The sequence below is a fragment of the Chlamydotis macqueenii genome, chromosome W (genome assembly GCF_036417535.1).
Source record: "Chlamydotis macqueenii isolate bChlMac1 chromosome W, bChlMac1.mat, whole genome shotgun sequence".
NCBI classification, from domain to species: domain Eukaryota; kingdom Metazoa; phylum Chordata; class Aves; order Otidiformes; family Otididae; genus Chlamydotis; species Chlamydotis macqueenii.
Genome location: NC_141592.1, coordinates 45,256,891 through 45,270,733, shown reverse-complemented (window position 1 = coordinate 45,270,733; position 13,843 = coordinate 45,256,891). Strand labels below are relative to the sequence as shown.

General features: G+C 42.6%; 1 pseudogene; it reads left to right on the top strand.

The window, feature by feature from the left end:
• The window catches only part of LOC147596740 (NAD(P) transhydrogenase, mitochondrial-like), a 99,573-nt pseudogene that overhangs the window by 73,049 nt on the left and 12,681 nt on the right, over nt 1–13,843 (top strand).

The following is a 13,843-nucleotide window of genomic DNA, read 5'->3' as shown; positions in this document are numbered from 1 at the left end:
CATCAGAGCCCAAGACATTTGTCTTGACACTGAACAAAACATTTGCCATTTCGAGATGCATCCTGACGAAAACCCTGAGACAATACTTGTATATATTGGCAAAGGATGTGCATACTTGAGGACTGTTTGCGATTCCATATCTGTAGGTGATGTAGTTGTAGATACTAGGAACCACTCACATTTTTGTGTTTGTAATTTTAATAAAATCACTGGATGTGACTTTTCTTACTTAGCACCGGTGACCTCTCACAAACTCTTGCAATCTAATTACATGCTGATTCACAAACTGCTACCTACGCCAATTGGAATTAATCTTACTTTGGTAAATAAATTACTACAACACCAGGATTTGATCAAGATCCTGGGAAAGATCAAGGAAAATGGACAGACAAACCTTAGTAATGGTTCATCATGATGTGGAAGAAATACACTGTGTTTTGAAAAGGATAGAAAAGGATGGAGAATATAGATGGTGGGACACAGTTTTTGGGTGGTCACCTACTGCAACAGGCATCTTGAACAAATTGTGTCACCCCATTGTTGTTCTCTTAATACTGGTCTTAATAAGTTTTGTTTTATCAGCAATAGTGTATGTCAAAATTTGGAAAATGATGAATCAGTTGACACATTTGACTTATGTACTTGATGCACACAGTCTGCTCAGTGTTCCAACCTACACAGATATTCCAAAATCTGCTAATGCAAGGCAGATTGCCTAGAGAAAAATTATATAGAATTAGAAGATTTTTAGTGTATGTTAGAGAAACAATTTAACCTTTTGCAAATTGTATGGTGATTATACTTCTGATACTTATCTCTTTCTCTCTCTCTCTCTTTCTTTCCTGCCTCCCTTTGAGGGTTATGCTACCACCATGCGGTCCTGACGACAATGTTGAGTCACGGGGTGGTGTAAGGGTCGGTCAGAAAACCAGTATTGTCTCAGCCTTGTCATCGAGGACTTCCAGGTGGACTATGGACTTGATCTGGCCTAAAAGTTAGGCTCACAACTTGACATGAGTTGCTGTGAGCAGCCTGCCTGAGACGCAGTTGTTTCTCCTGGGAACAGAATGGAACTGTTATGGACAAGGCTGACTCTGGCCTAAAAACAAAATGTACAACATCCTTGAGATGGCGGACAGAGTGGAGCGGAGATGCCACTGACGCGCGGATCAAACTCTACAACTTGGAAAGAGTTATAAAGCAGGCATGTTTATTCGGCACCAGGTGCGTGGGGGATCACTCCTCCAAAAGCACGCACAACGACAGCACATTTTACCAAAAATTTATATGGTGCAGGTATACCTATTCATAGGATTGCACAATACAGACATACATATGCATAAGTGAGGCGGGGTTATTAAAAGAACACTTGCGTTAGCATTTCAGATCTGTCTCTGGTGGTCGTTTACTTCTTCAGGGGTCTTATCTTCCTCTAGATGAACTTTAGTCATTCACCCATGCTCTCCTTTCACTTGGTGATTTCAGCAGTTTCCTGACTTCTGACCGGATTTGCGGTGGAACTAACATTCCGGATTTGCGGTGGAACTAACATTCCATCCTTTGCTAGACACATTAGTCCTTGACAAATACCAGTCCCTGATAAGCTTAAGTGAGTTTCAAGGCAAACAGGATTGTTAAGCATTGTCAAGCAGACAGTTAGTCTCCTAAATCAAGCAATATTTAGCAGACAGTTAATTCCCTGTATCAATCCCCCCCTTTTCTTTCCCCTAAGCAAATTCTTTTGCTGTTAAAAGTGGTTCATTATATTTCATTACTGTTTTTAATGCCCATATTTGTTCAGCAAGCTTCTTCAATTTATATCAAAAGATAAGATTTACTACTGTTAACATTGCCGTAACTATCAGTAAAATCAATATTGGGTGGGTCAGTAAGTTTAAGATCTTGGTAGCAGATGGGGAATAACCCATGAACACATCCCACCAATAGTGCTTTCCGTCTGACTTCACTCGTTCCATTATTTGGTGTATTCTTTCTGCATCATGTTGGATAGTAATTGAAGTCTTTCGGCCACTTTCCTGGACTTGCTTTATCAATTTCTCTAAATGTTCATGATGCAGAAGTTCCCTTACTAGAGCAAGATTCACTCCAATAGGGGTGGGCTGCAAATCTTGAATCAATTCATGACTAGATCGTATCAATTGATAGGTAATGACAGGAGCAGTATAAGTAAAAATCACATCCTGTGAGACTAACAAATTACAGATGCAAATATCTGAATGGTTACTCGTGTCCACTATTAGGTCATCAACTTGTACAGAATCACATAGAGTTCTCCAGCAAACACATCCCATACCCCTGTAAATTACAATGGATTCTAGGGTCTCATTGGGGTGTATCTCAAAGTGACAAAGATTTTGTTCTGTATCAATATCCTGCCCTTTTATGGTATTACCTTCACAAAAAAAATCCCTGCTGGTCTCGCACAGCACAGGCCTCGACATCAATAACATCAATAATTTGCCATTTTTGTCCCCTTTTTCATAGCCCATACCCTATGTTCTATGGGATAAAGTACAGTTCCATGGTGATTTAATCCTAAGGCAACAATCGGATATATATTGTACACCAAGGCTTTAGATACAGTTAGTACAAAAGCTGTGGCTGTGTTGCTAGTAGGGTCAAAGGTAAAATTAACTCAGTGCCACCACGATTGGAATTTCCTTTCAAATTCAGTTGCATTATCCCAAATTACCTTTCAGATTTCTCTTGGCAGGATTCCGTCCTCTCCTTCTCTGATGATTGCAGCTGCTATTGATTGCATCCATAATTGGGCCTGGATACAACTGAGTGCTTTAGAAACATTAGTTTGAACTATGTCTAATGCATCTACAATTAATTCATTATAACAATTTTTACAATAAAATGTGGTCCTCTATCTGAGGAGATTGTTGCAGGAATCCCGAATCTCGGTACAATTTCTTGTAGCAGTGCTTTAGTTACCTCTCTAGCTTTATTGGTTCAGCAAGGGAATGCTTCTGGCCAGCCTGAAAAGGTGTCCGTTAGGACCAACAGATATCAGAACCCCCCTTTTCTTGGGAGTTCTGAGAAATCAATTTGCCATTGCTGCCCTGCCTGGATAGTTTCCTTTCCCTATTTGTCCGAGTTGGGCTTTAGGCCTTTTCTTAGGATTATTCTGCAAACATATTTCACACTGCTGTGTCACCTGTTTAACAGTAGTGTAGAGGTTCCAGGCAGCTATACGCTGACTCAAGTATTTATACAATGCTTCAGGTCCCCAATGGGATTTTCTGTGTTCTGCCATAACTATGGCCCACAATAATGCAAATGGAATTATTATTCTGCCTTGTGGAGTCTTTGCCCACCTACCCTTCTCTATTTCTCCACCTAAATCTTCAATTAATTTTCAATCCTCTTTGGAATACTTGGGTTCACAATCAATTTGTATTTTACCATCTGGGACCAAAGACTGCACCTCTAATTCACCCCTCTCAGCTGCTCTTTTGGCTTCCGATCCATAGCATTGCCCACTTCCTGAGTGGCATTTCCTTTCTGATGAGCCTTGCAATGCATGATCGCCACTTTTTTGGGTAGCTGCACTGCTTCCAGGAGCTTAAGAATTTCTTCAGCATGTTTTCTGTTTCCCTTGGGTGGATAGGAGTCCCCTTTCTTTCCATATTACCCCATGGGAATGGACTACCCCAAAAGTGTATTTGGAGTCCATCCAGACACTAATCTTCTTGTCTTTAGCTAGTTCCAATGCTCGGGTTAAAGCTATTACTTCTGCCTTTTGTGCCGAGGTATTTGGGGCAAGGGTTGCAGTTTCTATTACCTGATCCATAGTGATTACCGCATACCCTGCTTTGCGGACGCCTTGTCGAACAAAGCTGCTTCCATCTGTGTACCAAGAGTCTTCAGCATCTTCCAGCGGCTCCTCTTTCAGGTCTGGTTGGCTGGAATAGACTGCTTCAAGCGTTTCCAGGCAGTCATGCGATAGCGGTTCTCCCGTGGTTCCTGGTACAAGAAGATACGGGGCCGACATACAAAGCTACTCACAGTGCTCACACTCTCAATATCTGAATATATTGCTGATCTTTTACCTCCAGAGTAATTTCTCCTTTTTCAAATATAATCTTTGCTCCCAATTGTTCCAATAGATCTCTTCCCAAAAGTGCTTTCGGGGAGTTGGGCATATATAAAAATTTGTGGATACCCCATTGTTTTCCCAGTTTGTATTCCAGAGGCTTACAAAAATATGCCTTTTCACTTTGGCCAGTCGCTCCTTTTACCATGACATAATCATTTCCCAGGGGCATCAAAGCTTGATTCAGAACCGAATATGTTGCCCCTGTATCTACTAAGAATTCTACTTGTTGTTGTTTTTCCCCTAGCTTAATTATAACCAGTGGATCCGCTAGGGTAGATTCCCCAGGTTCCCGTCAGTCTTTCTTCACATGGGCTATCGTTCTTCCTGTTTGAGCCCTTTGACCTTCTTTCTTGTTCCTTGGGCATTCCTTTTTCCAGTGACCAAAATTTTTACACAAAGCACATTGATCCTTGCCCAGTCGGGGCAGGTCTCGTCTAATCCTTCTTCCTCCCTCTTCCTGGATAACAGCTATCAGCTTCTTTTGCCCTTGTCTATATCCTTCCTCTCTGTAACTGAATACTCTCCATGCTTCATCTAACAGTACTTCTAAATTCCTACTTTCTGTGGGGCGTAATTTCTGAAGTTTGCGCCTTATATCCCCTGTAGATTGACCCAAAAATAGGGAGACTAATTGCTGTACTCCTACCTCTGACCCAGGATCCAGCGGTGTGCTGCGGCGCATCACGTCCCTCAATCGATCCAGGAATTCGGATGGGGACTCGGAAGGACTTTGTTTGACTGCATATAAAGCTGACCAATTTATAGTTTTGGGGATTGCCCTCTCCATTCCCTTTGAAATCCACTCCTGATACTCCTGCAATCTTTCCATATGTACAGATCTATTAACATCCCACTTTGGATCTTGGAGAGGGAAATATTCCTTAACGTCCCCTCCTGTAATCTTATAATGGTCTTCGGCCAGATTCCCTGCTGTCTTTAAAATCAGCTGTTTCTCTGTCTCGGTCATATACTCCAATAATAGTTGTATATCCTTCCAATCAGGATTATGCTGTTTTACAATAAATTGGAAATGCTTAGTTACACTTACCGGGTCACTCCTATAATCTTTTGCAACCTTTTTCCATTCCCCTAGGTCAGCAGTAGAAAAGGGTACTTTAATTAACATCGTCCCACCATCTGGCCCCACCGCCTCCCGGAGAGGGGCTTGCAAAACTGTTGGAGCAGATTTCTTCCTGGTACGGGAAGATATGGGACTGACCGGGAGGGTTGAAGCTCTGTCCGAGTCCGCATCCTGTTCCTGTGGTCGAGGGGGAGGCTTAAACAAATCAGTTAAATCTTGTTCTGGTGCCTGGTGAATCTTATTTGCCTTAGTACATCTTTGTCCAATACTACATGCCGAACAACACCGCCTCAGTTTACCTCTAAGTTCCTTGTTGTTTTCTCGCTCGAGTGCGAGTACCATAGGGTCCTGTAGGGGTACCATTCCACAGTCCCTTTGCCACTCTGGGTGGTTTCGGAGGGTGAAAAACATATCTGCATACGAAACCTCATCCCATTTTCCTTCTCTCCTTAGAAAGAGCATTAGTTGTAACAGAGTATTATAATCTATTGACCCATTGAGTGGCCACTTAGCCTCGCCTCCTAGCTTATACAACAGCCACCACTGATTACAGTATTTGATAAGGGTCTTTTTACTTTCCGTACTTCCAGTCCCAACAATATCTTTCCAGTGTGCAAGTACACACCCCAGAGGACTCTTCTTTCATATTCCTCCGTGGTTGTTTCCCATTTTATTGATTTTTATCTGGTCCTCCTTTCCACCGTACACAAACACAGCCTTTTCTTTCCTATCCCAGTCTCTGTCTAAATTTTACGCTTAGGACACTTGAAATTCCAGCCAAACTCTACCCACAACTTTTCACTACAACACTTACACTCTAGAACAAATATAGGTTTACGAGAATTATCGTGGTGTAAAGGACACCATTCAGGACCGTTGGGGTCCCACCACAAGGGAACAAAGAAATCCACAAAGACAAAATGCAGTAAACTACTACCGCGGTTACAACCACACACACCCTTTGGATCCAGTTCAAACAACACAATTTACACAGAAAATCATATAATCTCTCTTCGTGCCGACATACAAAGGTGCTCACAGTGCTCACACTCTCATGGACGTCCACACACTCATAGTGGTCACACAATCATACAAGAAACTTTGTAGAGAGGAAAGTCCCCTTGCTTTCTAGCCCACCTCAGAAGAATCTGGGCGGCTAGGGGCAGCTGGACAGACCTCACGCCACACACACAGTCACAGCTTTGCTTAGATTCTCGGGACTCACTCACGCTTTCACAACACAGGTATTTGCACCATAAAAGGTCCCACACCACATAAATTTTCCACCACGCAACGTAGAAGATTACACACACAAAAATCCTTGACGCAAACACTGTGGTTCAACAAATCCAAATCAGTAGCCAACACCAAATGCCTTATTACAATAACCAAAACCCAATACCGAAAGAGATTTCAAAACACTGCCATGTATATCATACACTTATCGCTCCAGTTGACAACCTTCTAGCAGCTGCAAGTATCTTTTAAAATTGCAAGAGGCCCGCTTACCCTTCTCCTGCTTCTCATATACCGGTCATCAGCAGGTCCCTCGGATGCAGCGGTTACTTCGGACTCACCCGATCAGTGAGTCCCCAATTGGAGCCCCAAACCAATGGGTACCCAACCAACGGGGACTATGCTGCACGCCAGACATCTCTGCGCGATTTACCAGCTGCCCCGGCCACGCGTATGACTTACAGGCCCCCTCTGTTAAACATACCATTTGGTCCGCAGCTTCAGGAGGTTGTTGTCTGCTCCTGCGGTGAGCGGCTGGCAGCGGAGGCTCCTCCGAGGAAAGTGCTCGGGGCGCGCCTAGGAGCGTCCGCTCCGCAGCTGCTCCCGTAGCCAAGCAGAGAGCCTCCTGCCTGGCTCGCCAAACTGACGTGCGGAAAATGGACTCCACAATCTGTAAGATTGTAAAGTAGGTATGTTTATTCGGCGCCGGGCAGCACGGGGGGGTAGTCCCGCCAAAACCGTGCGCGCCTGACGCGGCAACTCACTTTGAATTTATACAACCCAGTGTTACATACACATGAAGTTTTAAAACACGCCTATACATATGTATGAGCTATCCCGGCTTTGTATTAAAATTAGTCCCAATGAGTCATTTGGTCGGTTTTAGCTGGTTCTTGAAGGAGGCTCCCCAGTTCTTATCAGGGACTGTCCTTGTGAGGAATGCAAGACTTCCCCTCCCCTTAGGTAGTTTTCACAAAAGCTAATTAGCAAAGCAGAGGATCATTTGTGTTAGCATGCACAGCAATAATTAAACAATGCCATCTCTACTAAGGTTTCTTTAACACCCTCTCTCAGCAGTTGTCTCTTATCCGAGGTAAGTCACCTGCCGCTGAGCCACTTGCGCTTTCTGTGGAGAGACTCGATAGCCATTTAGTCCAAGGAAATTTAGCAGACTGACTGTCCATATTATACACAGTTCTTTTGTTTCAGTGGCTATCTATAGATCATCTACATACTGTAATATTATTCCATTTCCATGTGGTCGCTCCCACTGTTCCAAGTCTCTGGCTAACTGGTTTCCGAAAAGAGTGGGGCTATTCTTAAACCCCTGTGGTAACACAGTCCATGTCAGTTGTGTCTTTCTTCCAGAATCAGGGTTTTCCCATTCAAATGCAAAAAGCAACTGGCTTTCTGGGCTCAAGGGTGGGCAAAAGAAGGCGCCTTTCAGGTCCAATACCATAAACCAGGCCAATTCAAGTGCCAATTTAGTTAATAATGTGTATGGATTTGCTACGACAGGATACAGATCTTCAACAATTCTATTAATAGCTCTGAGATCTTGTACTGTTCTGTAACTACCATCCGACCTTTTGAATGGTTATATTCTGACTCACACTCTGTTAACAGCCCATGTTTGATAAACCGGCTGATTATTTGTCGGGTTCCTTCCTTATCCTCTGTCCTGAGGGGATATTGCCTGATTCTTACAGGCCGCGCCCCTGGTTTGAGTCTGACTACTACTGGGGAAACGTTTTTCACTTTTCCTGGTATTTCTGAGGCCCATTTTACCAAAAATTTATACATTGCAGGTATACATATTCATAGGATTGCACAATACAGACATACATATGCATAAGTGAGGCGGGGTTATTAAAAAAAACACTTGCGTTAGCATTTCAGATCTGTCTCTGGTGGTTGTTTACTTCTTCAGGGGTCTTCTCTTCCTCTAGATGAACTTTAGTCATTCACCCATGCTCTCCTTTCACTTGGTGATTTCAGCAGTTTCCCAACTTCTGACCAAATTTGCAGTGGAACTAACATTCCGTCCTTTGCTAGACACATTAGTCCTTGAAAAATACCAGTCCCTTATAAGCTTAAGTGAGTTTCAAGGCAAACAGGATTGTTAGGCATTGTCAAGCAGACAGTTAGTCTCCTAAATCAAGCAACATTTAGTAGATAGTTAATTCCCTGTATCAATACGGCTCATCCCTGTTTTCAAAACTGGCAGAGATAACCGTGCAGCTGCTCACAACTGCTGTCTCAAAAGCAATGGTGAGAAAGTGCCCTTTAACTGAACTTTGCTCATTATAATGTACAAAAAACCACACTTCTATCCTAAGGGCCGAGAGCAGGCAGAGATCCCCGAAGTAAAGGAGGAACAAGGTTTGCTACTTGGCATAAAAGTCGACCCCTAACAACGAGACCCCCAAAGAGCTCTCCCCACCAAGGATCGACATTGACATCGATTGTGAGGACCAGCGGGACGCTGCCTGGATCTGGGACCATAGGGACGCCTTAGACCCGCAGTGGTAGCTATTATCCTTTTTTTTCTTGTCTTTACTTTTCCTTTTCACTCCCTTTCACCTATCGCATACCGCTTTACGGCCAAAATAATAAAGTTTGTGCTGTTTGATTGAAACCAACCCCTTTGGCATGTTCGCCGTAATTTTGCACTTCGAGATCGCACTAAAAGAACCATCACGAGTCCCGAGTGGGCTGTGAAACACGTCTACATGTTCTTTGAACACCTCCAGGGATGGTGACTCCACCACTGCCTTGGGCAGCCTGTTCCAGTGCCTGACCACTCTTTCAGTAAAGAAGTGTTTCCTAATACCTAATATCCAACCTAAACCTCCCCTGCCACAACTTGAGGCCATTTCCTCTCGTCCTATCACTAGTTACTTGGCAGAAGAGACCAACACTTGCCCCCCTACAACCTCCTTTCAGGTAGTTGTAGAGAGCAATGAGGTCTCCCCTCAGCCTGCTCTTCTCCAGACTAAACAATCCCAGTTCCCTCAGCCATTCCTCCAGACCCCTCACCAGCTTCTTGGTGTTTACCCAGAATGTTGTAGTTTTGCATATAAAATTGCTTTTTAGATGTATTTGTACATGCATACATGAGAAATGAGGGTGTGTGCTGGTATATCTGCTTCCTGGAGCAGTTCTCTTAACACCTCATTTCTCCATGTTTAGCAAAAGCTGTATATGTGTCTAAACGGCATTAAAAATTTTGAAGACCCATTAGTTGTGCAACAAAAGAACCTTTCTTGGCTAATGCGATGACAGCGTCACATGCTTTTGGCTTTCCTTTCAGTGCCGCTGTGTGGACAAGCTTTATTTTTTATCAACCTTGGTGATATAAAAGATTGTTGATTTTGCCTTTCATGTTGGCTTTCCAGGGAAGAAATGTGAATTAATTCTTGAAATAACTGGCTAATACTTGAAATGAATGAATTTCAGGAAGGGATCACTGCAGTGGTTACCTAGTAGTTTAATGAAGTAAATCTGTATTTACAGTTTGTGGTCATTTAGGCCTTTCATCACTTTGCAGAGCTCCCACAGTGTTCATTGAGTACAGCTGCTGTCCCTTTCTGCTGTTCTAGTAGACCTGGACTGCCTTGGGACCCTAGTATGCTCACCATTCAGATGTAGTAACACTCTCACACATCTGCTGTGGAAGGGTGCCAGCATGGACATATGATTGTCATCAGTTTGTAATGCCCATACTGTGCCAAGAAAAATTGTCTGTCATATGGTCTTTTTTGCTTTATTGCTCATGATTGATCCAGAGACACTGTTGTTTTAATTTACTTTGCCTATAGCTATAACATTCTCAGTGAAGAGATTATATAACGATGCATAGCCTTTTATGACTAGGATTTAAATTTAGAAATATGGGAGAGTTTGGAAATTTCAGACTGTTTTAGTTATTAAATTGCATAGCTAACATCGTCGCTTACTTGAGATGGTCTTGCAGCAAATCACATCTTTAATGCATTAGTAGGATCACATAGGAAGCTGGATATTACTAACCCTTTGTAATAGCTTTTCCTTGTTATGGATGGGTAAAACAACAAAACTTTTCATAGGCTAAATCCCGCAGTCCCCAGAATTAATTGGCCTTGGAGAGGAAATGCTTGTTCTACAACTAGCAATGTATTTCTGCAAAGTTACAACTGAGTAAATTGGTTAGGTGAGAACTTTCAACAAAGTTCTTCAACCATATGCTGTATTGTTTGTAGGCTCCTAGTTGTGAAATTCAGGTTTCTTATATATAATTAAATTCTATAATAATTCTATATATAGAATACATAATTCTTCTATAGTATTATAATACAGTTTAAAACTGTATACATTCTCATATATGCATGGGTATTTGACACTGTCCACATCCATATAAAGTTAAGTATCTTAGCTTTTGCCACAGCATAACTTTCCTAAGACTTTTTCTATCAATGTGAGCTTTTTTCTGCATAATACTCTTAAAAAGAAAATTGAATTCCAGGGTGCAAGGACTCTTAAAATTGTACTTTGTATGGACTTTTAAAATATGACTCATAATTAAACTATGATGGTTTTCTGCTAACTCTCATAGTTGAGAGAAATGAAGACTCTCTCTTTAACAGCATTTCAAATTAGTTGCTAACACATTAGTGTGTTTTGTGTGAGTTTGTTTTTTGTTTTGTGTGTTTGTTTTTTATTTTAAACCGAATTTTTATAGGTGGATATCTTGCAGGTCTTGCATTTCTGTCTTCTGATGCTGGAGAATCTAATTACTTTTGAGCACATGGAAACACAACTTTCATACATATTTGAAAATATGACAGCATGGATTTAGTGTTATATCTGCATTTTTGTATTTTTATTGTTAGCTCTACACCTGAGCTCTAATCAAATGTGTTTAGGGTTCTGGTTTTTTCTCTCCATGGTTCTAATTGCTTGTGAGTAAAAGAACATGTGGATGGTTACCACTTGCACATTTCTATATAACTTAATAAATAAAACTGATTTATTTTAATGGTTTAATTATTTAAGTTTAGAGTAATAATTTTTTTTGTTGCTATACAAGATAATCTGTAAGAGTTTTAAAGGGTGAGCAGTTAAGATGCTGTCCCAAACAATCTCAACATACTGCATAGCTCAGGTGTGCATAAGATGGAAATTACTGTCACAGTGCTGAATGGCAGCTTAAGAACAATGTGTGCTGATGCAAGTTTCTAGGAAGCTGAAGTATGTTTACTAGGAAGACACTAAGTGTGTATGTGTGTGTCAGTTCTCAGTTTCTTTCTTATAGTCAAATTAATTGGATGGATTCTGAATTATTAATGCTGCAGATGGAGGGACAATTGGAGTCCAGCAGATATGTTAGCTCAAGTGCTGTATCGGTGTAGCTAGAGAGAACGAGAATCATAGAATCATAGAATGGTTAGGATTGGAAGGGATCTTTAAAGGTCATCTAGTCCAACCCCCCTGCAAGGAGCAGGGACATCCCCAACTAGATCAGGTTGCTCAGAGCCTCATCCAGCCTGGCCTTGAACGTTTCCAGGGATGGGGCATCCACCACCTCTCTGGGCAACCTGTTCCAGTGTTCTACAACTCACATTGTAAAAAATTTTTTCCTAATATCCAATCTAAATCTACCCCCCTCTTTTTTAAAACCATTACCCCTCGTCCTATCACAACAGGCCCTACTGAACAGTCTCTCCCCATCTTTCTTGTAGGCTCCCTTGAGGTACTGGAAGACCGCTATCAGGTCTCCCCCAGAGCCTCCTCTTCTCCAGGCTGAACAGCCCCAACTCTCTCAGCCTGTCCTCATAGGAGAGGTGCTCCAGCCCTTTTATCATCTTTGTGGCCCTCCTCTGGACCTTCTCCAACTGGTCCATGTCCTTCTTGTGTTGGGGGCTCCAGAACTGGACACAGTACTCCAGGTGGGGTCTCACCAGGGCAGAGTAGAGGGGGAGAATCACCTCCCTCGACCTGCTGGCCACACTCCAGGATGCGCTTTGGCCTTCTGGGCCGTAAGGGCGCATTGTTGGCTCATGTTGAGCTTCTCGTCCACCAGCACTCCCAAGTCCTTCTCCTCAGGGCTGGTCTCCATCCATTCTCTGCCCAGCCTGTATTTGTGCCTGGGATTGCCCCAAACCATGTGCAGGACCTTGCACTTGGCCTGGTTGAACTTCATGAGGTTAGTACGGGCCCACCTCTCCAGCCTGTCAAGGTCCCTCTGGATGGCATTCCTCCCTTCCAGCGTGTCGACGGCACCACACAGCTTGGTGTCATCGGCAAACTTGCTGAGGGTGCACTCCATCCCACTCTCCATGTCACCGACAAAGATGTTGAACAGGGCCGGGCCCAACACGGACCCCTGAGGGACTCCACTCGTCACTGGTCTCCACATGGACATCAATCCATTGACCACCACTCTCTGAGTGTGGACATCCAGCCAACTCCTTATCCACTGAGTGGTCCGTCCATCAAAGCCATGTCTCTCTAGTTTAGAGAGAAGGATGCCGTGCGGGACAGTGTCAAAAGCTTTGTACAAGTCCAGGTAGATGATATCTGTTGCTCGTCCCTTGTCCACCGATGCTGTCACCCCATCATAGAAGGCCACCAAATTGGTCAAGCACGATCTGCCCTTGGTGAAGCCATGTTGGCTGTCACCAACCACCTCCTTGCTCTCCATGTGCCTTAGCATGGTTTCCAGGAGATCTGCTTTTGCAAGGATGCAACTGCAGCTGCGTGCTCCTGGGGGTGTATTGTAGGCATGCCATTGGTTACATACGGGTCAGGTCAACTCTGGGTGACCTTATATTATTCTCTATATATACAACATCTAAAGTGTTGAGTAAGCTAAATTAAGCACCAGCCAGATGTTACTTGCATCACTCTGTCCAGTTTTGGCATAATGACAGGAATTCTATCTTTACATGGATGAAATGATCCTAAACCACTTCTGCATTGGGTTAGGTAGGTGCTAGCTCTTTCAGTATTTATTACAAGAATATTATCTAGCCAGTTGTAATAAAGATAGATGCTGACTTTATGAGCTATAGAAAAAGTACTTTACATCCTGAAATTTTTCAGTAATTTTTAATGCAATAGTTGTCTTTTTCATACTACTATAATTAACTTCATACTGCTTTAAGTAAACACACTCCCCCTCCAATTTAAATGCTTTCTGTGCTGAAAGTGCTGTCCTAGATATGCCGTGTACATCAGGAGTTTTAGATCTTTAGTCTGAATTTAAAAGAAAAACTTGCATTCTTTGTATTAAAAGAAAAGATTCAAAATATGAACTAATTCTTCAGTGTGCTGTGTTGTCTTCCTAAATCTAAAAAGTATTCAAAAGAGGCTGATTAAAAAGGCTGAATCTTCTTGCCTGGTACTCATACTGTTTAGGT